Raw genomic sequence first — 26099 nt, 5'->3', positions numbered from 1 at the left:
ATATTCACTTAAATATATTTTTATTATTGCTATATTAATGTAATTTAATTTCATTAAATACCATACAGATTAGAGTAGTTGCTGGACACTGACCATAAATAATTTACTATTCCCACTCCAGTCTATAATAAATTAAAGTAGGTGCTTGACACTGACCATAAATAATTTACTATTCCCACTCCAGTCTATAATAAATTAGAGTATGTGCTGGACACTGACCATAAATAATTTACTATTCCCACTCCAGTCTATAATAAATTAGAGTAGGTGCTGGACACTGACCATAAATAATTTACTATTCCCACTCCAGTCTATAAAAAATTAGAGTAGGTGCTGGACAGTGACCATAAATAATTTACTATTACCACTCCAGTCTATAATAAATTAGAATAGGTGCTGGACACTGACCATAAATAATTTACTATTCCCACTCCAGTCTATAATAAATTAGAGTAGGTGCTGGACACTAACCATAAATAATTTACTATTCCCACTCCAGTCTATAAAAAATTAGAGTAGGTGCTGGACAGTGACCATAAATAATTTACTATTCCCACTCCAGTCTATAATAAATTAGAGTAGGTGCTGGACACTAACCATAAATAATTTACTATTCCCACTCCAGTCTATAATAAATTAGAGTAGGTGCTGGACACTGACCATAAATAATTTACTATTCCCACTCCAGTCTATAAAAAATTAGAGTAGGTGCTGGACAGTAACCATAAATAATTTACTATTACCACTCCAGTCTACAATAAATTAGAGTAGGTGCTGGACACTGACCATAAATAATTTACTATTCCCACTCCAGTCTATGAAAAATTAAAGTACATGCTGGACACTGACCATAACTAATTTACTATTCCCACTCCAGTCTATAAAAAATTAGAGTAGGTGCTGGACAGTGACCATAAATAATTTACTATTCCCACTCCAGTCTATAATAAAATAGAGTAGGTGCTGGACACTAACCATAAATAATTTACTATTCCCACTCCAGTCTATAATAAATTAGAGTAGGTGCTGGACACTGACCATAAATAATTTACTATTCCCACTCCAGTCTATAAAAAATTAGAGTAGGTGCTGGACACTGACCATAAATAATTTACTATTCCCACTCCAGTCTATAATAAATTAGAGTAGGTGCTGGACACTAACCATAAATAATTTACTATTCCCACTCCAGTCTATAATAAATTAGAGTAGGTGCTGGACACTGACCATAACTAATTTACTATTTCCACTCCAGTCTATAAAAAATTAGAGTAGGTGCTGGACAGTGACCATAAATAATTTACTATTCCCACTCCAGTCTATAATAAATTAGAGTAGGTGCTGAACACTGACCATAAATAATTTACTATTCCCACTCCAGTCTATAAAAAATTAAAGTACATGCTGGACACTGACCAAAAATAATTTACTATTCCCACTCCAGTCTATAATAAATTAAAGTAGGTGCTGGACACTGACCATAAATAATTTACTATTCCCACTCCAGTCTATAATAAATTAAAGTAGATGCTTGACACTGACCATAAATAATTTACTATTCCCACTCCAGTCTATAAAAAATTAAAGTAGGTGCTGGACAGTGACCATAAATAATTTACTTTTCCCACTCCAGTCTATAATAAATTAGAGTAGGTGCTGGACACTGACCATAAATAATTTACTATTCCCACTCCAGTCTATAAAAAATTAAAGTACATGCTGGACACTGACCAAAAATAATTTACTATTCCCACTACAGTCTATAATAAATTAAAGTAGATGCTTGACACTGACCATAAATAATTTACTATTCCCACTCCAGTCTATAAGAAATCAAAGTAGGTGCTGCACACTGACCATAAATAATGTACTATTCCCACTCCAATCTATATTGAATTAGGGTTACTATATATTTTACATTTTTTAAAACAATTACTAATTTGTAAACACTACCCACCCTTATCCCCTATAAATCCTACATCACTCTTATTAAATGAATTATCTTCTTAAAATTGTTAAATGTTAATTCAAAGAACATTTCTAAATGTAAATTATTTTTTATTAATATTAAATTTTTTATATATTTCTAAAACACTCCCCACCCTTATGCCCTATAACCCCAAAATACCACTGATGACATTTATTTTATTATTAAAATGATTAAAATTAACTTTTATTACCAAATTAGAAATTTCCATTATTTTTTTCAAATATAAAATATTACATATATTTCGAAACCACTCCCCACCCTTATCCCCTATAACCCCCAATTCCCACTTATTACATTTATTTTATTAGTATTTTTTTTTAATTTAAATTTTAATACCAAAATTAAATTTTCTATTTTTTTTTATAAAATATTAAATATTTTTCAAAAACACTCCCCACCCTTATCCCCTATAACCCCAAAATCCCACTTATTAAATGTATTTTATTAGTAAAATGTTTAATTGTAAATTTTAATACCAATATTTAAATGTAATTTGTTTTGTAATTCAATATTAAATAATACATTTATATCTAAAACACTCCCCACCCTTATCCCCTATAACCCCAAAATCCCACTTATTACATTTATTTAATTATTAGAATTTTCACATTTACATTTTAAAAACTTATTTGAAATTTTTTTTTTTGTAAATATAATATTTCACAAATTATATCATAAATTATTACATTTTATTAGTAAAATTTTTAATTGTAAATTTTCCAACAAAAATTGAAATTTCATTTTTTTAAATTCAATATTAAATATTAAATATATATCTAAAACACTCCCCACCCTTATCCCCTATAACCCCAAAATCCCACTTATTACATTTCTTTAATTATTACAATTTTCACATTTAAATTTTAAAAACAAATTAGATTTTTTTTTTTTTTTTTAAATATAATATTTCAAAAATTATATCCTAAAATATTAAATTTAATATTTATTTCCAAAACACTCCCCACCCTTAACCCTATATACACAACATCCCACTAAAAAACATTTTTTTCTGAATGAAAATTTAAATATTACAATTTTTTACAAAATTTCAATTCAAATTCTACAAAAATGTATTTAAATATTTTATTTCAAATATATATTTTTAAAACACTCCCCACCCTTATCCCCTATAAACCCAACATCCCGCTCCTAAAATTACATATCAAAATTAAAAAAATTATATTAATAATATTTCAAAAATTATATCCTAAAATATTAAATTTAATATTTATTTCCAAAACACTCCCCACCCTTAACCCCTATATACACAACATCCCACTAAAATTTTTTTTTTTTCATAATTAAAATTTAAATATTACAATTTTGTTCAAAATTTAAATTCAAATTCTACAAAAATGTATTAAAATATTTTATTTCAAATATATATTTTTAAAACACTCCCCACCCTTATCCCCTATAAACCCAACATCCCGCTCCTAAAATTATATATCAAAATTAAAAAAATTATATTAATAGAAACAAAATTGTTATTTTTAATACACTTAAATAAACATTTGCTGACACTTCTAAACAATAATTTTTAACAAATCACAAAATGACTTAATACTATCCTTTTTCGATATTTTTACTACACGATATTATGTCTTTCGATATACTATACCTCGATATTTTACTACACATAACAATCTCGACATTTTTTACATCGATATTAATGACAGAGATATATTGTTCCATCGATATTTTGACTTCGATATTTCTGTATATCGATATTACATTTCCGATATTTTGTCTACTCACCTGATTTAACATCTGGGTACTGGCAGATCGCCTTGACTGATGGGGCAAAGGAGAGGTCAGCATTCTCCACACCAGATGGGCATTTCCAGTTCCGGGTTATGCCCTTTGGGATGAAGAATGCCCCTGCCACCTTTCAGAGGTTGGTCAACCAGGTGTTGGTTGGACTGGATGAGTTCAGTGCCGCCTACCTGGATGACATCGCAGTGTTCAGCGCCAGTTGGGAAGAACATCTGCACCACCTCTGGGAAGTGTTGTTGGCGCTGCGGAAGGCAGGCCTCACGATCAAGGTGAGTAAGTGCCAGATCGGGCAGGGTTCCATGGTGTACTTGGGACACCAAGTTGGGAGCGGCCAGGTGGCGCCCCTACAGCCCAAGATTGAAACCATCCTGGCTTGGGAACCCCCCAAAACCCAGACAGAGGTGAGAGCCTTTTTAGGACTCACAGGGTAGTACAGGAGGTTTGTCAAGGGGTATGGCAACATTGATACACCCTTGACAGAGCTGACTTCCAGGAAGCAGCGCAAGAAAGTGATTTGGACTGACACCTGTCAGAAAGCTTTTGAGGCCCTGAAAGCTGCCATGTGCACGGCGCCCGTGCTCCTGGCACCCAACTTCTCCAAAGAGTTTAGCGTTGAGACAGACGCTTCAGAGCATGGTGTGGGGGCTGTTTTGTCACAGATGAATGAGGAGGGCCTAGATCAACCTGTAGCCTTCATCAGTAGGAGGCTACTTCCACGGGAACAGAGGTGGAGTGCTATTGAGTGTGAGGCATTTGCTGTGGTCTGGGCACTGAAGAAGCTGAGACCCTACCTGTTTGGGACTTGCTTCCGGGTTCAAACCGACCACAGGCCCCTCAGGTGGTTAATGCAGATGAGGGGTGAGAATCCAAAGCTGTTGAGGTGGTCCATTTCCCTACAGGGTATGGACTTTACGGTGGAACACCGCCCTGGTACAGAACACGCTAACGCGGATGGTCTGTCCAGATATTTCCGCCCTAGTGATGAGAACTCCCAGGAGGTAGGGTAGTTCTCCCCACATTTCAGCTGGAGGGGACACGTTTTAGACCTGGCACCATTGGCGTGGGTCTCCCTTCCATTTTTGCTGTTGCCTCATGTGTTTTTACTGGTGTTAGATGCTTTGGGAACTGTGCCACTGCTGTCCAGTGCCACAGTGCAAGTGCTCCCTACTGTAAATGAATGTATTGTTTAGTGATTTCATGATTGACTGATTTGGTTTACTTGTCAGAACCTAGTATAGTGCACTGAGTGTGCCCAGGGCTTGTAAATCCAAATGCTGCTGGTGGGCCCGCAGCACTGGTTGTGCCACCCATAGTAGCAGCCTTGTAAAATGTGTCTAAGGTCTGCCATTGCAGAGCCTGCGTGCAGTCTGGTACTGGCATGCTGACTGGGCAAGTGCACCCACTTGCCAGTCCCTAAACCTTCACTTTTCTTCATATCAGAAACCCCTATGGTAGGCCAAAGGGCAGGGTGCATTGTAAGTATAAGGTAGGACATGCCCTGTTGTGTGTGGCATGCCCTAATAGTGAATTACAGCCATTTTCGTTTTTCACTATTGCAAGGCTACCTGTTCTCCATAGGCCAGAATGGGCTGATAGATTATTACATGTTTATAATCTTAACTGACAATCAACTAAGAAAGAAAATCAAAGCTGGTTCAAGAAATATATATTTGGGCCTAGAGAGTAGGTCCCTATTATAAAGCAACACGGAACTGGAAAAAAATATAAACAGAAAAATATACATCAAACACCCAATAAAGATATAGATATATATAGATATATGTACCTTTTTTATTTGTTTTTTTTATTTTTAATTCAGTGATTCATTTTAGTGATTCATTTTCATTGATATCAAAAAAACATTCTTAATCTAATAAATACATATCTGACAATAAAACATACATTTGAAGAACATCAATATATGTATATTCAATCATAAAAAACAAAGTTCAAGGCCCCGTAAACAAACAATCCGATTCATACATCTACTCATTCAGTCTAAATCACATTCATCAATGCACATCACAAAATAAACTAGATTATCCTTGGGTATATAGGTGGATGTGATCGTTGGTGTATCTTCCAATGAAAGCCAGATGGTACTTAAAGAGGAAGGAGGTTGCCAAATCAAGCGCCAACGCGCGTTTCGGTATAGGACCCACTAAGGGATCCCACCTTCATCAGGGCGTGGACCAAGGATAATGGGGGGCAAGAACAAACCTAGAAATTTAAGGAAATAAACACAAATAAACCAAATATAACAAAAACAAATCCCAACAATAATAAGCAGTATTGAACACATTTTTCTTCAAAAAGGGTGGGCATTCATATAATTAATACAAAAACAGTTTCCAGTTACTGATAGATGCAGATCAATCACAAAATTATTTAGCACGGCCCAATGGGTCCAGGGGTAGCTCAAGCAGACATTCACCAAAAGAATATCAAAGTCGTGTAAAAAGGTATAGTAAAACCCAGCACCAAGATGTAAACAAAAGAGATTACAGCCGTGACAAGAAGCCTCCAGTAGATTTATTGAAGAATAAAGAAAATAATAACAAGAAGACAAAAAAGCACCTATATCAAACTTCCAGATTAGGGGGTGTAAAGATGGAAATATACACCCGTAAGTGATAGGGGGATTAACTATAGCTGATACATACTGGGCACAAAGGTCCTTGATAAAATGTAGGTGTCAATCAATCGCACCTATTACTCAAGATGTCGTCAGAAGTCGGACGGAAGCATCCCGTCTTCTCTAAACAAAGGAAGTTACATTGGTCATTGAGAACTATGTAATAAAGGGAAAGACTTCAGGTGGTACGGGCAGGTCACACTGTCTTAACTATAAACTACATAGGCAAGAGCTAAGGTTGACAACCTACTTAGATCGATGAATACGGCAAGTAGAAACAAATAGCCGAAGTTGTACAATGGGTAACGTCAGGCCAACGTGCGTGGGGAAGCAGGGATATGTGCTTGAGGATCGAAGACCAGAAATGAAGCGGTAACGGTAGGATCGTATGCACAAGCATCTGTGGGGAAAAATGAAAATGCTGACAACCTGATATCTACAAGCCCCGTTAATAGTAACATGCCTAAAACAAAAAATTAAAAATCTTAACTGACTCAGAGAACATGGTAGAAATTCGAGTTTAGTATGCCTAAACTCAGAATGATAAAATACATCTTTTAGTGAAGGGGGTTTTAACATTCTATGTTTGAAAATACCACTTTTAGAAAGTAGGTATTTTCTTGCCTAACCTTTCAAGCCTGCCTCTGCTAGGTTGTGTACTCCTTTGTCTGGTTTCTGTGAGTGACAGGGCTGGGGGATTCCCAGAGACAGGATGAGTCAGCCCAGTGGTGAATAGAGAGATCTGCATCTAGATGGGAGGGAGGGGTTACACCTGAACCTTGAATAGGGCTGTGCCTGCCTCCCACAATGCTGGCTCCACCACCTGGGGAGCGGCTGATGTCTCTGCCCTGCACAGTGAATGAAGAGAAGGAATCCTGTCAACAAAGTGCTCCAGGGCTGTACTTGACTTCCACAATGCTGGCTCCACCTCCTGTGGGGCGTCTGATGTTTCTGCCCTACACTGTGAAAGGAAAGGAGAAGTCTGGTAAACAGAGTGCTCAGGAACTGGTTTGGACTGGGCAAAGGCCCCTCTGCCCTCAGAGGACAAAGGATTTTGGGGTATAAATATTGGGAGCCTGATCCCAAGAAATTAGATCACTTTTGGAACAAGAAGAAACCTTTACTGAGGAGCGGAACTTGAAGAAACTGAGGAGAGACTATCCCTAAGCTGAAGTGCTGCTTGGGGGATTGGCCTGCAGTGGTTTGCCTGACTGCCAAAGGAAGGAGAAGAGACTTTGTGTGCTTATTTCAACTTGTAAGGATCTCCAAGGGCTTGGAACAGAGCTTGCCTCCTGCTGAAGTCTCAGGGACAACAGACTTCAACCCCCAGCTCCCCAGAGTTCTTTGGAAGTGCCTGCTGCTGTTTTGGGCCTTCTGAGGGAATGCGTGTCGCAAGAAGCTGGAAGCGCGACTCAACGAAGCCGAAGCGTGTCGCCGGCGCTGCTGCTGCCGTCGCACTTCTGAACCGGTGTGTCGCCGCTGGAGTTGTCGCACTGCACCGCATCGAGAGAAGCGTCCCGCAACGAAGAGGAAGCGTGTCGCCGTCGCTGCTGTCTGCCGTCGCACTTCTGAACAAGGGTGTCGCCGCTGGAGTTGTCACACTGCACCGCATCGAGAGAAGAGTCTCGCAACGTGGAAGAAGCGTGTCGCTGTTGCTGCCGTCGCACTTCTGAGCAAGGGTGTCGCCGCTGGAACTGTCACATTGCACCGCATCGGAGAAAGCGCCTTGCATCCCCGAGAAGCGCACCACCGTCGGAACTGCTGCCATCGCATTTTTTAACAAGGATGTCGCCGCTGTAGTTGTCACATCGTGCGGAAGCTTCACGCATTGTGGGAGAAGAGTGTCGCAGTTGGAGCTGTTGCCGTTGCACTTCTGAACAAGGGTGTCGCCGCTGCAGTGCACGTATTGAACCGGGAACTTCTCGCACCCCCGGAGAAGCGTGCCGCATCTGGAAGATCTTCACGTCTTTATTTCTTTGCATCAGAACTTTGCCTCATTTCCATCGCTGCGACATTGCTTGTCGTGGAAGCGCAACGCATCGTAAGGTACATTGACGCAAAGTGTCGCATCTAAAGAACTGAACTGAACTAAGCTAAAAACTACCATCTTAAAGTAATAGTATTGTGTATTTTTGTTGTTTATGGTCTTGTGGTAAATCTATATAAAGTATACTTATTTTTGATATAAAACCTGTGTGGTGTCCATTTGTAGTGTTGTCACTGGATTACTGTATGTGGTCACAAATGCTTTACACACTGCCTCTGAGATAAGCCTGTCTGCTCGTGCCAAGCTACCAAGGGGGTGAGCAGGGGTTATTTTAGGAGTGTACCCCCTTACCCTGACTAGAGGCAAGGGTCCCTATTTGTCACAAGTACGAACCTGTGCCAACTAGAGACCCCCAAATCTAACAAGAGTCCTCTGGGTACTCTGAGGAACATACCCTCCTTGGTTGAAGAGAACTTGGAAGTGGAACAACTGGTGGGTCAGCAGACCCCACTTGTACACAGAGGTGGCAGGCAAGAGATGTGGAATCACTATCTGCCTATGCAGAACTGGTTTGGGTTAGTTCCCTTTTCAAGTGTCCATCACAGGATGTCTCCCAGATTCCGTCTTTGTGTTGGGTGATGCTATTCACAGCATGGCTGTCTCCAGTTCAGAACACAGACATCAGAGGCACAAAGAGATGTGAGCTCTTTGCACCCTGACTATTAGCAGCCACATCTGACAGTGTTCAGATAGAGGGACAAAGAGCTGCTCCTCTTCACACCCAGACTACAGATACTGCAGCCCCACCCTTTACCCCTGCCAGCCACCAAATGGCAGTCTCAAGAAAGAGTAATCAGTAGCCTTATGTAGCAGAAAGGATGTAATGGAACCTCCATCTTGTAATAATCCACATTTGTAAAGCGCGAACAATCACCCGTAAGGGTCTCTAGGCGCTGGGGGCCGTCGGGAAGATTAAGCAAGCTATTGCCCAGAGTCACATGGTGCTGGGCTAATCTGTCGCCGGCGCTGGGGATCGAATCGTGATCCCCAGATTCCGGAGTCAGGCGCCCTGGCCGCGGCGCCACACCTTGTACACTTGAACATGCCTGAAGCTTCTAAAATGGAACCTAGAGGCTTGTGTAACTCAGGTGTACTCAAGCATGCATGCACTCCATACCAACTACACTAGAATACATGTATGTCCAGGCACAAGGAATCTATCTCAGTGCTAGGATTCCTGGTTCACTGCTAGCAGCAGAGCTTTGGGTGACTGGGCTAGTAGGCTTCCATTTGCTTGACACAAGTAAAAAGGCTTGGTCAAACTGAAATTACTGCACAACACGTTATGCTGATACCACCGCCTTGCACAGGTGAACCCCGTGAAAGGGACAGAAAGCCTGCTGCAACTATGAGGGCTCACTTGGTGCTTCCCCCGCAGGTCTAGGGCAAATCATGAACCTATTGTAAGTGAAGGGCAGGCCAGGACATTCGCACACACATTGGATTAGTGTGAGGCTGGGGCTAAAATTCAAAAACAAGGATAACAGATACCATATGTTCATGAAATCAGGGAAAGACATGTCTGTACACCAGACAGGGTTCATTCCCGCATCAACAAGCATCAATTGGCTGAATTGTACAATATGTCATCAGAAAACCTGGTTTTAATTCCGATTTTCTAGCTTAAGCACACTGTGTGACCTTAGGCAATAAGTTTTCTTCACTGTGCCTCCTTTTAAATGATCATTCCATTGGAGTGAACCGTGAAACACGCCATCTCAGGATGTACACTGTACAAAAATCTCTCTGATATGTGGTTTAATAGACCGTATAGTTACTCCATCTAAAACAGCAGTGCAGGCCTTACTAGGAGGAGCAAGACAGTTAACTTGCATCTTTAGTCACTGATAAAATCGTCATCAGGGCAGAAGGAGGCTGGTTCACGGTTAATTCTATTGAAAAGCATTCATTGCAGTGGAATAAGATAATACATCATTTTAATTTATAAATTTGTACCTCAGGCTCAGTCGCCGTCAGTATTGGGTGGAAGGTACAGGCTGTGATTAGGGCAGGATCCTTTAGCTCCTCAGCCTATGTTCCACTTCTCTTGCAGACGGGAATCCTGTCACAGGATGGAACACAGGTGAGCCCACCCCAGAGATGTTTACGACCCGTTACCACCGTCACTACCACCGCCCTGTTCGCACTGGTAGCGAGGCAAAACAATCTTGCGTGCTGGGTGCGTGGTGCATGACCTATTAAGCCCACACTTTGACGGCAAGATTGGATGACTCACACAACATGGCTGCTGCATATTTCATGGTGCAGGCTAGAATAACAGCACCTGTGCTGTGAAACACGCCTTGCCTTGGACTTGCCCCCTTCTGACAGACTTTCCGGTAGCACGGGCCTCTTGAAGGAGCAGGCATGGGGAACAAGGCTTCGCCTGTACGCCTTAAGACGGTAGGTTCTCCAAAGCATCTTCTTCCATCAGGAAACAACTCAAACCTTAGCTTCCCTCATTGTTCACCCACAAAGCATTCAGGTACCCTGTTCCTTTTTATCTGACATCCTCCTGTGTGAACTACTCCTAAAGAAGATGACATCCATGGCTTGATTTATATAACCTTCAAAGTGCAGAAAGGCATTCAGAGAGTATGGTATCCCTTCCTACACAAAACCTATGCTAGACTAATGCACACACCCTAGCGTTATGGTGCAAAGGTGTGAACGTGGCGCACGGCCGCTGAAATCTTTTGCTGATGGCCTTGTGTACCCTGAAGCCCAATACTGCTGATAAAATGCTAACACAGCTTGTGACGTACCAGCTCATGTATGTGATTGAGATCAAATGGCAGAATATCAGGCGCATACAACATGGGAGACCGCATTTGGTTGTTGCAACCGCTGTTTATGGCCCCTGGCCCCAAAGCCTGCTCCACACTTTCGCCCCAGTCCCTGGAGGGACGAGAAAATCGGCGTTGCGGCCCCGCTGCGCGGGACGCGCGCGAGCCGAGCCCGGGCCCGTCCTAGCCCGTCATAGGCCGAAGGAGGCCGGGCTGGGCTAAACCTCTGTCTCCTGTTCCACGAGCACTTGTTTGTAAGTACTGTTGGTTTATCCTGGCTCAGGCCTACAGCAAATCCTCTCTTGCTGTTCATCGTGACTTTTAGTTACCTTGTGGATCAGTGGACTAACTACAATGGGAAAGAGGAAGCTAACTGAGGGGGGGGCTCACTCCTAAGTAAAAGAGGGAGAAAATCAAAAATACCTTCCCATGCCGCCTCTAATTGTGTCCTAACAAGGATTAAGGGCATCGTGGATGATTGCGAGAACATTTTGGGTACAACTATTGACACTCCCTCAGCTACGGACGGGAACCGGCCGGTGGAAGTACTAGTACCATCTCATTTACATGACAGAGTTGTTCCAGATATGTTTAATAAGAAATCATCTGAAAATTCCGACACCCACGAGTCACATAGCCTTGTGGAAGGCATTTTAGGGCCTCTATCTCATCGAAAAAAGGCAGCTCCAAGTGTCTCTGTAAATGCCACTAGTGATCTCATGTCTGTCCAACTACCCTGTTCAAATAGATATGATGTTTTAGATCTTTGTGTTGAGGATAGCTTAACTTCTACCCCTAGCAAAGTAGGGAAGGCCAAGCCCTCTGCCAGTTCACCGTCATGTAGCCAATGTGGCTCTCAGAATGACGCCCTTCGACTGAGAGTGGAACTTCTTGAAAGAGAATTGGCGTTGCTAAGGGAGAAGGTGGACTTGCTTGGGAATAGGCCTTCTGACCCAGTACTCCCCCCCCCCATACCGACTAGTAGTAGTTTAAGCGAGGAATTGAGGGGAAAGAGTTATGGGAAGGCTGGGTGCGGACCAGCGCAAGGCCAAGTGTCTCAAGCCCGGCTTCTCATTGCCACTTCTATCCCCCATAGACATTCTATTTCACATTTTGATTCGGGCCTTGGTATGGGTAGCAGAAGCAGTGTACTGGATCGGTTCCCTCTTGGACCTAGACCAGCTAGCACTGCCAGGAATTGGGAAGAGCAGTTTGGTCGGCCCAACCGGGGGACCAACAGGGGCAACTTACCAATAAGGGTCCCCATTTCTACAATTTACATGACTAAGGTACCTAAGCTTATGAGCCCCCACTGCTATGAAAGCCAAGAATCGCTACATAATAAAGTAATCCACTGGATAAGACACGTGAGAGGATGCAGGTCAGTTATAAGGGAGGATGTGGCTAAAGTAACAAGGATTAAAAAAGTCGGCTCGAGGACAGATTGCATTTAGATTGAGGTATTTAATGCGGAAATAGCCGAAAATCTGGTGACACTTGAATTCCGTACCTCCCCGCCAGGAACCTCAGCAATTCAATTTCGTAATTCTCCATTATGGCTACATGATGGGGAAGAAAAGGAGTCCGGCCTAAGCACAGTAGACTGACTGGCTAATAGTCAAGCTCTAGCCCTCGGGGATAAAAAACACAAACAGAGGGGGAGAAAAGACGAACCAGCTCTCCGCCTAAACTTTAGAGGGGAAAAGCAAACTGAGGGGGGGAGCTCACTGGTTGGCCATAAAAGACATATAAGTGTGGGAGGTACTGGAACTGTGGCCAACTCCCAAGGGCCATTACGTTTCCTTTCTTGGAATATTGCCGGCCTCTATAAAAAACTGTCGCTCCCAGAGTGGAACACATTTATAGATGGCTAAGATATTTGCTTGTTTCAAGAAACTTGGAGCCTGGTACCCCTCTATAAGCCCGGGTTTAGTACCTAGTTCATCCCAGCTGCAAGATCAGGGAAAGGCCGACCAGCGGGGGGGGGGCTTCATATTTGGGTAAACATCTCTTTAAACTGGTCTACAGCTGCCATCACCACCTCCTCAGACGATATTCTTCACCTGTCGGTGAAAGGCCTTAAAAAAGGTTGCAATCTGGAAATATTTAATGTCTATGCCAGAGGGTCTCCTGGGGCACAACGCTCATTAACTATAGCAACTTTAGAGAGAGAGTTGTCTAACATTAACCCCAACTCAGTAGCCATTGTAGCTGGGGACTTCAACTGTACCTACGAACCTCTCCCCACTGGGGATGTTCTGGGTATCGGCGATCAGGACACTAAATTTGCTATCCCCCCCCCTTAGCCTAACCCCAATCAAGAAGTGGTCCCAAAGGGCTATTCAACTGAGCGCCCTTACACTGGAGCATAATCTCAGAGCAGTAAATGGCAGCACACGGGGCCAATACATATAATAGACCCAGCTGCCCGTCAAGGATAGACTACATTCTGCTGGATATACGAGTTTGGCATGCTTTAGAGGATATGGAAATTCTACCCACCCAGGATAGTGATCATAATCCTCTTTGCATGCATATATGTAACATTTGGTCAGCTACTAAACCTGCCATTGTAACAAAACTGTCTTCAAAAGAGGTAGTGCCTGCTTATTGTAATCGTCGCCTAAGGTGGCATAGGGTCTCACAGGATGAGGATATATTGTGCAAAACAAGAGCTTTGGTAGAGCAGTTGTCTTTGGAGCTTGACCCACCCCAAGAGCCCCTTATGGGTGTGCAGAATTCTCTCCTTACAAAACACTATTCAGATTTTATTGGAAAAATGGGCTTGCTCTTTACCATACCGGAGCCCCGGACGCACAAAATACGCCCTAGGGCTTCCAACTTATGGTATTCGAGGGCATGCAGGGAGAAGAGACGTATGCTAACCACAGCTCTTCAAAGCAATAATGTGTCTCTTGTTAGATATGCCAGGAAAGAGTACGCAAGGACAATCGAGCTAGCCAAGCGTTCCTGGGAAGAAGCTCATTGGCAGGAGCTCAAATGTGCCTCCCTCCTGAAAGATGCCACGTTGTTCTGGGGTCTCATTGATAAAGGCAGCCGTATGGGTGACGATTCGATCCCCAATCACATTACGGCTCAACAGTGGCACACACACTTCTCTGGCTTGTATAGCGAGGCTAGCAGCCATTCTCTATCTAATGGCGATAAGTCCCCCCTACTTTTTGAGGACCCCTCCTTAGATGAGCTTCTTGCATCTGATAGTGCACTAGACCTCTTTAAGCTTACTGAGGTCCTTCCAGTCATTTCGGGGCTATCATCTGGGAAGGCGGCAGACCCTGATGGCATTCCCAGTGATCTCCTTCGCCATGACTTAAAACCATGGGCCAATGTTATTTTGCTTATATTGAATCTAATTGCCAGAGGTCATCCTGTCCCGGATTCCTGGAAAGGCGCTGAAGTGGTACCCATTTTTAAGAAGGGGAGTAGGGAGGATCCTGCCAACTACAGGCCGATAAGTCTAATTGACGTAATACAGAAGGTGGTTGGCAGGGTCCTCCTGATGAGGGTTAGGACTTGGATGGATGAAGCTAACGTCCTCTCACATTTCCAGGCAGGCTTCAGACTTAGGGTGGGCACGTTGGACCAGGTCTTCCGGTTCTTTATGATCTACTGGAAAGTAGTCGTTATTGGGAAAGGCAGTTTATATCTGGCCTTTATCGACCTTAAGACCGCATTTGACCTGGTCCCTCGTTCCAAACTGTCGGTGCTGTTTGATTTGGGATTCCCACCTTTGATTCTTAACATTGTCAGGCGCCTCCATGAGGGGAACTATGCGAAAATCAGGTGGGGCAATCAGGGCCAGCTGACAGATAGGGTGTCGGTTGACAGGGGAGTCCGCCAGGGCTGTGTGCTGGCTCCAAATCTGTTCTCCCTCTTCATAAATGGGGTGGTTGACCATCTGAGAGAGGTTTCAACAGATACCCCCGTCCTGGCAGGGGGAAAAATTCCCACCCTTCTTTTTGCTGACGATACCCTTTTGATGTCTAAAAGCCCAAGCGGCCTTCAAAAGCTGCTTGATAGGTTTAGTCAGTTCTGTGATGTAAGGGGCCTAGTAATTAATACCTCTAAAACGAAACTAATGACTTTATCACCATCTAAACTATTTAGGAATGGCCTCTCACTCAATGGAATGCTATTAGATATCATTGACTCCTTTGATTACTTAGGCATCAGGATCACCAAGTCGATGCAATGGAATGAACACTTAGCCAAAATGATTCTTAATCATAAGAGGGTGGCGGGCGCTATACTAAGAAAACAGCGGCTCTCCTATAGTAGTCCAGTAGTGGCAGCCCTCGAGGTATATGATGGGAAGGCTCTACCCTCAGCTCTGTATGGGGCAGAGCTATGGGGGTTTGAGAATACCAGAGACCTGGAGAAATCGGAGAACCATTTTCTAAGAGGACTTGTTTCCCTCCCCCCCTCCACCCCCTTGTTACCTCTTCGTTTGGATTTGGGTCAACGTTCCATCAGGGATATAGCAAGATTACGTCCATTGCTCTTTTGGTTTCGCTTGAGACGCACCCCTGAACTGGCCAGCTATGCTGCTGCCCTGACCGAGATTATTAATTTAAATACCGGCAATAAGATTAAATGGATCTGCAAATTAAAGCGGCTGGTCATAGATATTGGGCACGGGGAGGCATGGCTCAATCAAACCCCACCTGAAAAGCAAATCATCAAAAAAGCCTATTGGGACTGGGTGAAGGGAGAGGAAGCCAGAAATCCCAACCGAGGTTGCCTTATAAGTTTCTGGAGCATAAGTTGGTGGCCAAATCCGATCAATTTTTGGACTACATACAATGTCCACGAGACAGAAGGCTATACATGAAGCTGAGGTTTGGGATCCTCCCGCTCAATTGCATTGGTGGCAAGCTGGAATTGCCAGACTCCAACATTGGCCAACTGTCCCGGGTGTCCCGCCCCAAGCGAATCTGTTCCCCATTTCCTCTTTGCTTGCCCGGCTTACAGGGCGGCTAGGAGGAAGTGGCTTAGCCCCGTCTGTAGGAATTTGGGCTTCGTGAACTATAGGGTGGCGCTTCGTTCTTTTTTAACCGATACCTCCTCCCTGGTGGTGGTCTGCGGGGTAGCCAAATTTTTGGGGTGTGCCTGGTTGATACGAACTAAACTGTTAAAATCTTTAGAGTCTGGCCACTGAAATCCATGAGCATTTGTTTTAGTATAACATGATGTATTTTCTTGGCTTTTTATTTGTATATATTCTGGTGCCGATCACGATCCGGTAAAAAATTCCCCCGTGCGACTCGTATCGGGTCTTTTTACCGTACGAATCGTACAAGTGGCGTACGAACTGGCAATCACGATTCGCATGGTAAAAAGTCCATACGAACCGCACTGGGAATCATTCCCCACACGTCCTCGGGTCGGAAAATGTGTCCGACACGTCCTCGGACGATTTACCGTACAAACGTGAAAATCCAAGTCCGACCGAGGAATCACGATCCATCCCGTGCGTCCGAGGTTACAACCGTATGGAAAAAACACCGTCCGCACCGAACTCCTACAGCAACCATGGAGACATGTGCCCGCATACGCGCCCAACACTCCCCCCAGCCCCCGTACGTCCGACACGTACCCCCCGTATATGTATACCCCCACCCGTCTAGGTACACCCCAGTACGTTCCAGTCGAACCCCCACCCCAGTACGTGTCATAGCCCCGTCTACCTACACCCCAGTACGTCCCAGTCGTACCCCCACCCCAGTACGTGTCGTACCACCGTCAATGTACACCCCCCACCCCTGTACGTGTCGTACCACCGTCCATGTACACCCCAGTACGTTCCAGTCGTACCCCCACCCCAGTACGTGTCGTACCACCGTCAATGTACACCCCCCCACCCCAGTACGTGTCGTACCCCCCGTGTACCTACACCCCAGTACGTTCCAGTCGTACCCCCACCCCTGGACGTGTCGTACCACCGTCAATGTACACCCCCCCACCCCAGTACGTGTCGTACCCCCCATGTACCTACACCCCAGTACGTTCCAGTCGTACCCCCACCCCTGGACGTGTCGTACCACCGTGAACCTACACCCCAGTACGTTCGAGTCGTACCCCCACTCCAGTACATGTCGTACCACCGTCAATGTACACCCCCCACCCCTGCACGTGTCGTACCCCCCGTGTACCTACACCCCAGTACGTTCCAGTCGTACCCCCACCCCTGGACGTGTCGTACCACCGTGAACCTACACCCCAGTACGTTCGAGTCCTACCCCCACCCCAGTACGTGTCGTACCACCGTCAATGTACACCCCCCCACCCCAGTACGTGTCGTACCACCGTCAATGTACACCCCCCCACCCCAGTACGTGTCGTACCCCCCGTGTACCTACACCCCAGTACGTTCCAGTCGTACCCCCACCCCTGGACGTGTCGTACCACCGTGAACCTACACCCCAGTACGTTCGAGTCCTACCCCCACCCCAGTACGTGTCGTACCACCGTCAATGTACACCCCCCCACTCCAGTACGTGTCGTACCACCGTCAATGTACACCCCCCACCCCTGGACGTGTCGTACCCCCCTGTACCTACACCCCAGTACGTTCCAGTCGTACCCCCACCCCAGTACGTGTCGTACCACCGTCAATGTACACCCCCCCACCCCAGTACGTGTCGTACCACCGTCAATGTACACCCCCCCACCCCAGTACGTGTCGTACCACCGTCCATGTACACCCCAGTACGTTCCAGTCGTACCCCCACCCCAGTACGTGTCGTACCACCGTCAATGTACACCCCCCCACCCCAGTACGTGTCGTACCACCGTCAATGTACACCCCCCCACCCCAGTACGTGTCGTACCACCGTCAATGTACACCCCCCCACCCCAGTACGTGTCGTACCACCGTCCATGTACACCCCAGTACGTTCCAGTCGTACCCCCACCCCAGTACGTGTCGTACCACCGTCAATGTACACCCCCCCACCCCTGTACGTGTCGTACCCCCGTGTACCTACACCCCAGTACGTTCCAGTCGTACCCCCACCCCTGGACGTGTCGTACCACCGTGAACCTACACCCCAGTACGTTCGAGTCCTACCCCCACCCCAGGACGTGTCATAGCCCCGTCTACCCACACCCCAGTACGTTCCAGTCGTACCCCCACCCCAGTACGTTCCTGGCGCACCCCCAACACAACCTCCTAAGTACGGAGCGCACCCCATGCCCCAACATCACAACCGCATGTACGAGTCTTACAAAGCCACACACAAGGACAAAATCGTACAACCAAATGGCCCATGTACACACCGTACACACGCTCAAAACGCACGTACACAACCAGGACAAAATAAAACAACACAAGAATACACCATTCGAAAGGCACACAGCCACTAAACATGGCCAACAACCACTAAAATAACACAATCACTGACCTGCAACTGCCAAAAACAAACAGAGGCCCAATACACCACCACTCCTTATAACACACCCACCCAAAATTCAAAAACTGCCACACCCACCCATGGACCAATAAAAAGGGCCCACACACACAAACCATGAGCCTTTGCAACAGACTCACTGCTGCCAGACACCACAGAACCAGACTACAAGCTACACCACACCTTACACTTGCACACCTTCACACAAACACCCTCACAAACACCCTCTCATCACATTCACACACACACACAACCATCCACACCCCCCCCCAACATCCACACCCCCCCCCACACCCACACCATCCCCACCCACACCCCTCACCATGCCCACTACCAAGAATCCAAAGTTCAGTCACCGAGAGTTGGAGGTCCTTGTTGATCAAATCCTCAGAGTCGAGCCACAGATCTTTGGAACATTGGTCAGAAGCACCAGCCAGGCAGCCAAAACAGCCATGTGGCAGACCATCGTCGATGCTGTGAATGCTGTTGCGGACACCAGGAGGACCAAGCAGGATTGCCAGAACAGGTGGTACGATCTGCGGAGGAGGGTCAGAGCCAAGAGGCAGGAGGAACACGACCAGGCCAACGCCACCGGAGGAGGGCCCTCCCGCAGAGCCGTACAGTACCATCCCTGGGAGGAGAGGGTGATGGCCATACTGCCGGTGGAGGCAGTTGAAGGAGTTGAAGGACTCCGAGACCCGGGTGAGTACACAAACAACGCACCTCACATGGGGGGAACTGCAACCACAACCAAAATTAATAACAGGCACGCAACCACCACAAGCCATCGCATTACTCAACCACACTCCATGAGCAGGCACATGCCACTGCTGCCACCATGCCCCATGCACCCAGCTGGACAATGTCAAGTCACAGGCCACAGAAGACAACAACACATGACACGGTAACCCGGATGGCGGGAGGCTGGGCACCAAAAATCACATAGTGCGACTCCAAAGCAGACAACAATGCCCTCTGCCCATATGGCCTAGGTCACAGCCAGACAAACACTGTGTCCCAACACAGGAATGACTTGCCAGCAAATGGCGGACGCCTTGCATCAACACATGGGGGTGAAGGCACTGTTTTGCACATGCCAGCAGCTAATGAACAGCCAACAGTGTGAAAGAGTGGCAGCACACACCACCACAGCAGCAGCGCACAGACACACAGCAGACAAAATGGGTGCCTGGAGATCAGAAACAAACTCACATCAACAGGCCAAGGGCCACTCAAAGATCTGCTAACAGTGTGTGCCCAGGAAGCTGGGCCAAGGTGACAGAGGGTGACACACGGAGGGAGGGAGAGGGGGACAGAGAGGGAGGGAGAGGGGGACAGAGAGGGAGGGAGAGGGGGACTGAGAGGGAGGGAGACGGACAGAGGGAGGAGGCTGACACACGGAGGGAGGGAGAGGGGGACACAGAGGGTGGGAGAGGGGGACAGGGAGGGAGGGAGAGGGGGACTGAGAGGGAGGGAGACGGACAGAGGGAGGAGGCTGACACACGGAGGGAGGGAGAGGGGGACACAGAGGGTGGGAGAGGGGGACAGAGAGGGAGGGAGAGGGGGACTGAGAGGGAGGGAGACGGACAGAGGGAGGAGGCTGACACACAGAGGGAGGGAGAGGGGGACAGAGAGGGAGGGAGAGGGGGACAGAGAGAGAGGGAGACACAGGAAGATGGACACAGGGAGGAGGCTGACACACAGAGGGAGGGAGAGGGGGACAGAGAGGGAGGGAGAGGGGGACAGAGAAGGAGGGAGACACAGGGAGAGCAAATCAGTCCTTTGGTGTGTGGGAATGTCTGCTCGTCAGCAGGTGGACTGCGTGCATGTAGACAAGGGTGGCCAGTGCCAGAACCCCCCCTCTTCATCATGGCAAAACGCAGGGCCATGTTACAACCTGTACACGAGCACAAGGACAGCCACCTGCATCATATAAGTGTGTGGATCCACTCCATGTGCACATGTACAGTGCTACAAGGAAGGCGCAAATGCATAGCTCGGCACACATGCACACTCCACTGCTGACTGCAGTCACACTTGACGCAGCAAGTAAGACTGTGCCACACATAGTTAAAGGGGCCAAATTGGTGCCCAAGGGACACACACATGCACAAGTGCACTGTGAGTGGAATGCAAGACAGATCCTAATTCCAAGAGGAAATGTGCCAACTTTGTAACGGATGAAACATGGATGTTGCATGGATCAAAATTAACATTGTCTCTCTCACACACAGGTCAACGTCGTGCTGCACCCCCCAACACTGGGGGGGAACACTCACAGGACCCGGATCTGCAGGAGACCGATCCCACCGGCAGCGACCACTCTCACCACTCTGCGGACGACCCCGACCGACCTGGCCCCTCTGGTGTCCAACCACCTGCAGCACCTGCGTCAGGTACAACCGTGCCAACCACCACCCCCACTCCTGCCACATCCCAGGAGACACCCAGGATCCCTGCCCCAACACCACAATGCAGCCAGGCTCGCCAGGAGGGACACGGTGTCCCGGGCACCCAGGAGGAGGCAGGCGACAACGCCAATGCCACCCCTCAGGGGTCCCGGAGACCCGATGTGCCCACAAGTGCAGGCCAGACGCAAGTGGGCAGGGGTGGTGGGAGTGGAGGACGGCGGAGGCGCGAGCCTGACCAGTTGGCTGGGGATCCGGTATTTTCCCATGTCCGTAACATCCTGGACTCATACCGGCAGGACACCACGGGCATGGCCCAGGTTGTGTCCGTCCTCGAGGGGATCAAGGTCCAGCAGGCCCAGCAACATGCGGAGCTAATAGCCTGTCTACAGCTACACCAACGGAGGATGGAGGACAGACAGGCTCAGCAAGTGACGGCGTCCCAGGGGATTCACGCTGAACTCCGTCGGATGGCCGACACCATGGCCGACCCTCCCTGTGCCAGAAGGCGGAGAACATCACCACCCACAGGGAGGGATCATGAGGAGGAGGAGGAAACATCCGACGGAGCATCCCAGACGTCGTCACGGCCTGCTGCTGAGGTTCCCCGCAGGAAGCCGGGTCGTCCACGGAAAGGACCGTGAGGGTGGCTGCTACATCACCATCTCCCAGGACACCTGGCCTGGCACCTGGCCCACTGGAGCAACAGCATCACAGCATCAAGAGACATTCTCTGCCACATGGCCCTGCTGGTCACTGGCTGACCAATGTTGACAAAGACTGTGGCATGGACTCTGAGGATTTCCAATGGCAAGGACACCAACTCCCCTACTGAACTTTGGATTCCCTAATCCCGGAAAGGCCCTCACTTTGCCCCCCCCCCCCCCAATAATAAATCACACTATTAAGAGTAGATGCCTGCTGGTAGCATTATTACCTAACATGTGTCTTGTACAGTCTAAACATGCCTGAGTCATCTGTTCACTTCAACCATCCACACCCTGGGGCCTGAGTCTGGCACAGGACACATGGGTCACAGTTTTCTAGGCAAGACAGACATGGAGCACCATACACACCCGTGATGGTCAGAACCAGCTGAGGGGGTGGCCGAACAACCGTGCTGACAGACACATTGAGTACAGCAACAGTCATGCGCAGAGGTCAGGGATCCTGGCCCGTGTCCTGGGGGGCACCCAGGTACGTGTAGACAGGTGGCAGAACCATGTCATGCAAGCTTGAGTCCGGTGGATGCAGAGAATGGGGTCATGGACAACGTTGGATGCATGGGGATGGCACATGTCACAATACCCACACAGTCATGGACATCATGCCCATTACACAGTCTCAGCACACACACACAGCTTGCATCTTGCCACTCGACACATTGACACATAGCCACAATCAGGGAATACCATGCCAGACATGCAGGATGCACCGTGCCAACACACCAGCATTGACTGAGAAGAGGCACCTTGGAGGCATAGGGACACCTTTAATAGTCATGTGTTTGGGATTGCAGAGGCAACTTGAAGTACACATGAACACATCATGTGGAGTAACATGTGGCTCCAACACTGGCACCCCCCTTCTGCAGCACAAATGCGTGATAGCCATGGAACTGGCACACAAGTGTCGGATAACAGCTAAATACCCACAGCTGCTCACGGAGAGACTGCCATACACCATACATCCGCTGATGTGGAAGTCCCACGCCATGTCAAGACAATGTTAACCGTATGTGTCCGAGGGCAGTGTCACACACATTGATGCCTTCATCACAATCCACTATCCCATCACTGATGACTGACAACCAGGCAGCCCATCTATTCAGGTGTACCCAGCTGCATGTCGTGTCCCATGGGGATGCCACATGTCTGCAGAGGAACCAAACCCCGACCGGGGCAGTGTGCACACATCGTGAACAACTGCCACACCCAATACACCCCAGATGCATCCCTTACCCCATGGAGACTTCCAAACGTGTCCGTGCCTGTAACGCTGAGTCAGCCCACGATGCCATGTCCATGAGGAATAGCAGTGCCACAACAATGCAACCAGAAGACGGCATGCGCAGGTACCTGGGGAAGAGAGACACACAAGAAGTCAGCCACAAAAAGCACAGCCACTTGCATGTGCATTGACTCGACACATGTATGGATGACAACATGCTAGGTCACAATTATGAGTGTGGAAATACTACCATCACTGCCACCATCACTCCAGTGACACACCCACACACACCTCTGACTCACGTGCCATACATGCAGGTGGAGACACGCATCACAACACATGCCACACGGGGACCAAGGCGTGCACACTCAGACACTGGTACTCACCACTAAGCAAAGAAGTCGCGTATGAGCCGAGTCCGGATGTCCTCTTGCGGCTCCACATCCTCCACATCACTAGCCCCATTGCCAAGCCCTTCGTCCTCCACGGGTGGATGGTCCTCGTCATGTTGATTCAGGATGAGTGGCACAGCTCTTTCAACTGCCATGTTGTGCAGCATGCAGCAGACCATGAAGATCTTGCAGACCTTCGCCGGGGCATATGGGAGTGCGCCGCCGGTCTTGTGGAGGCACCTGAATCGGCTCTTCAGCATGCCAAACGTCCTCTCTATCACTCGCCTTGTCCGGCCATGGGCGGTGTTGTAGCGGAGCTGGGCCGGCGTGATGGGGTTGCGGAGAGGTGTCAGCAGCCAAGGCATGTTGGGATAGCCAGCGTCCCCTAAATGGAAAGCACATGGATATCGTTAGAACTGGCGAAGCGGTAGTGCTGCTCGGCCAAACAGAATACAGGACAGACAGACTGTACCCACCAACAACACATGCCCGTTCGTTGCGCAGCTGCATCATCATATCAGGCATCCCGCTACGCCTCATGATGTAGGCATCGTGTGCTGATCCTGGAAAACGAGCACAGACATGTGAAATCACCATGTTGGACAGACACACCACAAGGGCATTGATGGAGTGGTAGTGCTTCCGATTGCGGTACGCCACCTCCCGTGCGTGTGGTGGTAGCAAACCTACATGTGTCCCATCTATGGACCCAATGACATGGGGCATCCCTCCCAGGGCATAGAAACCACGCTTGACCTCAGTCATCTGTTCAGGGGTTGGGAACTTGATGAAGTCATCCAGGTGAATCAACATGGCCTCCAAGAAATCATGCAGCACACCGCTGAACATGCTCTGGGACATGCCACCAACATGAGCTATGGTATATTGGAAGGTACCCGTGGCAAGGAAATGTAGGGCAGCCATTACCTTCAGCTGGGGTGTCAGTGCCGTAGGATACCTGTGCTGCGGTTGCAGGTGTGGTGCCAGTCTCGCCGTCAGCTCCAGAATCAACGGTTGGGTGAAGCGGTAGAGCCGGATCGTGTCATTCTCCTGCATGGTGGCCAAGTCTGGAATTCTTCGGGCAACAGGAGGCGCTCTGCAGTAATTTGGAAGTGACAAGGAAGAGTGAGTGCACTACGAGAACAACTCATGTCTACTGAGCACATGTAAATCTGGCAATACACACATGCCACATAGGGAGTCAGGCATGTGCTACATGCCCAGGACACGTATGGATGCAAGGTGACACTCCTTCCAAGACCCAGCTACACACGGTGATTGAGAACCTCCCCATGCCACGCCATGAAAATAGCTGTGTCCCAGTGCAAGTGCACTGCCCGACGCAAGACAGGAGTGACATACACCCACACATCAGCAGAAGTGTGATGCCGATTGCAGAGACTGGCAGCGGAACACTTGAGCCACAGGTCACATGACATTACACTAGTCCAGCCCACACACCTTGCCATGAAGGTGCACATGTCATGACTCCCCACACATTCCTTGTGAGTTTGCTGACATGGCCTTGTCACGCTACTCCGTGTCCCTTGCATACATGTGCACCTCACATCCGATAACACATGTGGCATGGTGTTGGGAACAGTGTGCAATGACAATCTACACACAGCCACATGTTGGTTGCTGCAACGGCTGCAGCTTTTGAGGGTGCTACAACATCAACCCGATGTAAATCCCGGACACATATATGGCATAGTCACATTGTGCACTGTGGGTAGTGATGAGTCATGTGTCATGACCCCTGTACCGGGCATCATGGGACACTTCCGTGTGTTGGTGTCCGTGCCATGCCAGTGACGCTCACCCCAAGTGCGCAGTCCCACATGCACACATGTCAAAGGAGTCAAGGGCATGCCTGGCACACATTGCACCCTCACACAGTACACATGTACACATCTCATCATACATCTGGTGCCTTCTCCACTCAGGAGGCATGTTCCACATCACAGCCTGTGACACCTGTGCCCCACACATGTGGTAATGCACAGACGATGCCTTGATGTCCATTCCTGGACAAGTATGTCCATCCATGGACAAGTATGTCCGCCCTATTCCTACATGTGTGTCGCCTATCACCACAGTGATGTGTAAAATCCGCCGTACTGCTGCTGAGAGGGCCTGTGCATGTTCCCAAATCACTGTGGGAGTGCTGCCGTATGTGTACCCATCGTGATGGCGAGCGTAGATGCGAGTGTACGGTCCGTACCACTACGAGTACGCATACGCGTGCAGACCCATAGTGATAGAGAGCGTAGATGCGAGTGTACGGCCCTATCACTATGGGTCTGCACGCGTATGCGTACCAGTAGTGGTACGGACCGTACACTCGCATCTACGCTCACTATCACTATGGGTCTGCACGCGTATGCGTACCCGTAGTGGTACGGACCGTACACTCGCATCTACGCTCACTATCACTATGGGTCTGCACGCGTATGCGTACCCGTAGTGGTACGGACCGTACACTCGCATCTACGCTCACTATCACTACGAGTACGCATACGCGTGCCGACCCATGGTGATAGTGAGCGTAGATGCGAGTGTACGGTCCGTACCACTACGGGTACGCATACGCGTGCAGACCCATAGTGATAGTGAGCGTAGATGCGAGTGTACGGTCTGTACCACTACTGGTACGCATACGCGTGCAGACCCATAGTGATAGTG

This window comes from Triturus cristatus, chromosome 5_1, assembly GCF_964204655.1.
Source record: "Triturus cristatus chromosome 5_1, aTriCri1.1, whole genome shotgun sequence".
In the NCBI taxonomy this organism is placed as follows: Eukaryota; Metazoa; Chordata; class Amphibia; order Caudata; family Salamandridae; genus Triturus; species Triturus cristatus.
This window is presented reverse-complemented; position numbering follows the sequence as displayed.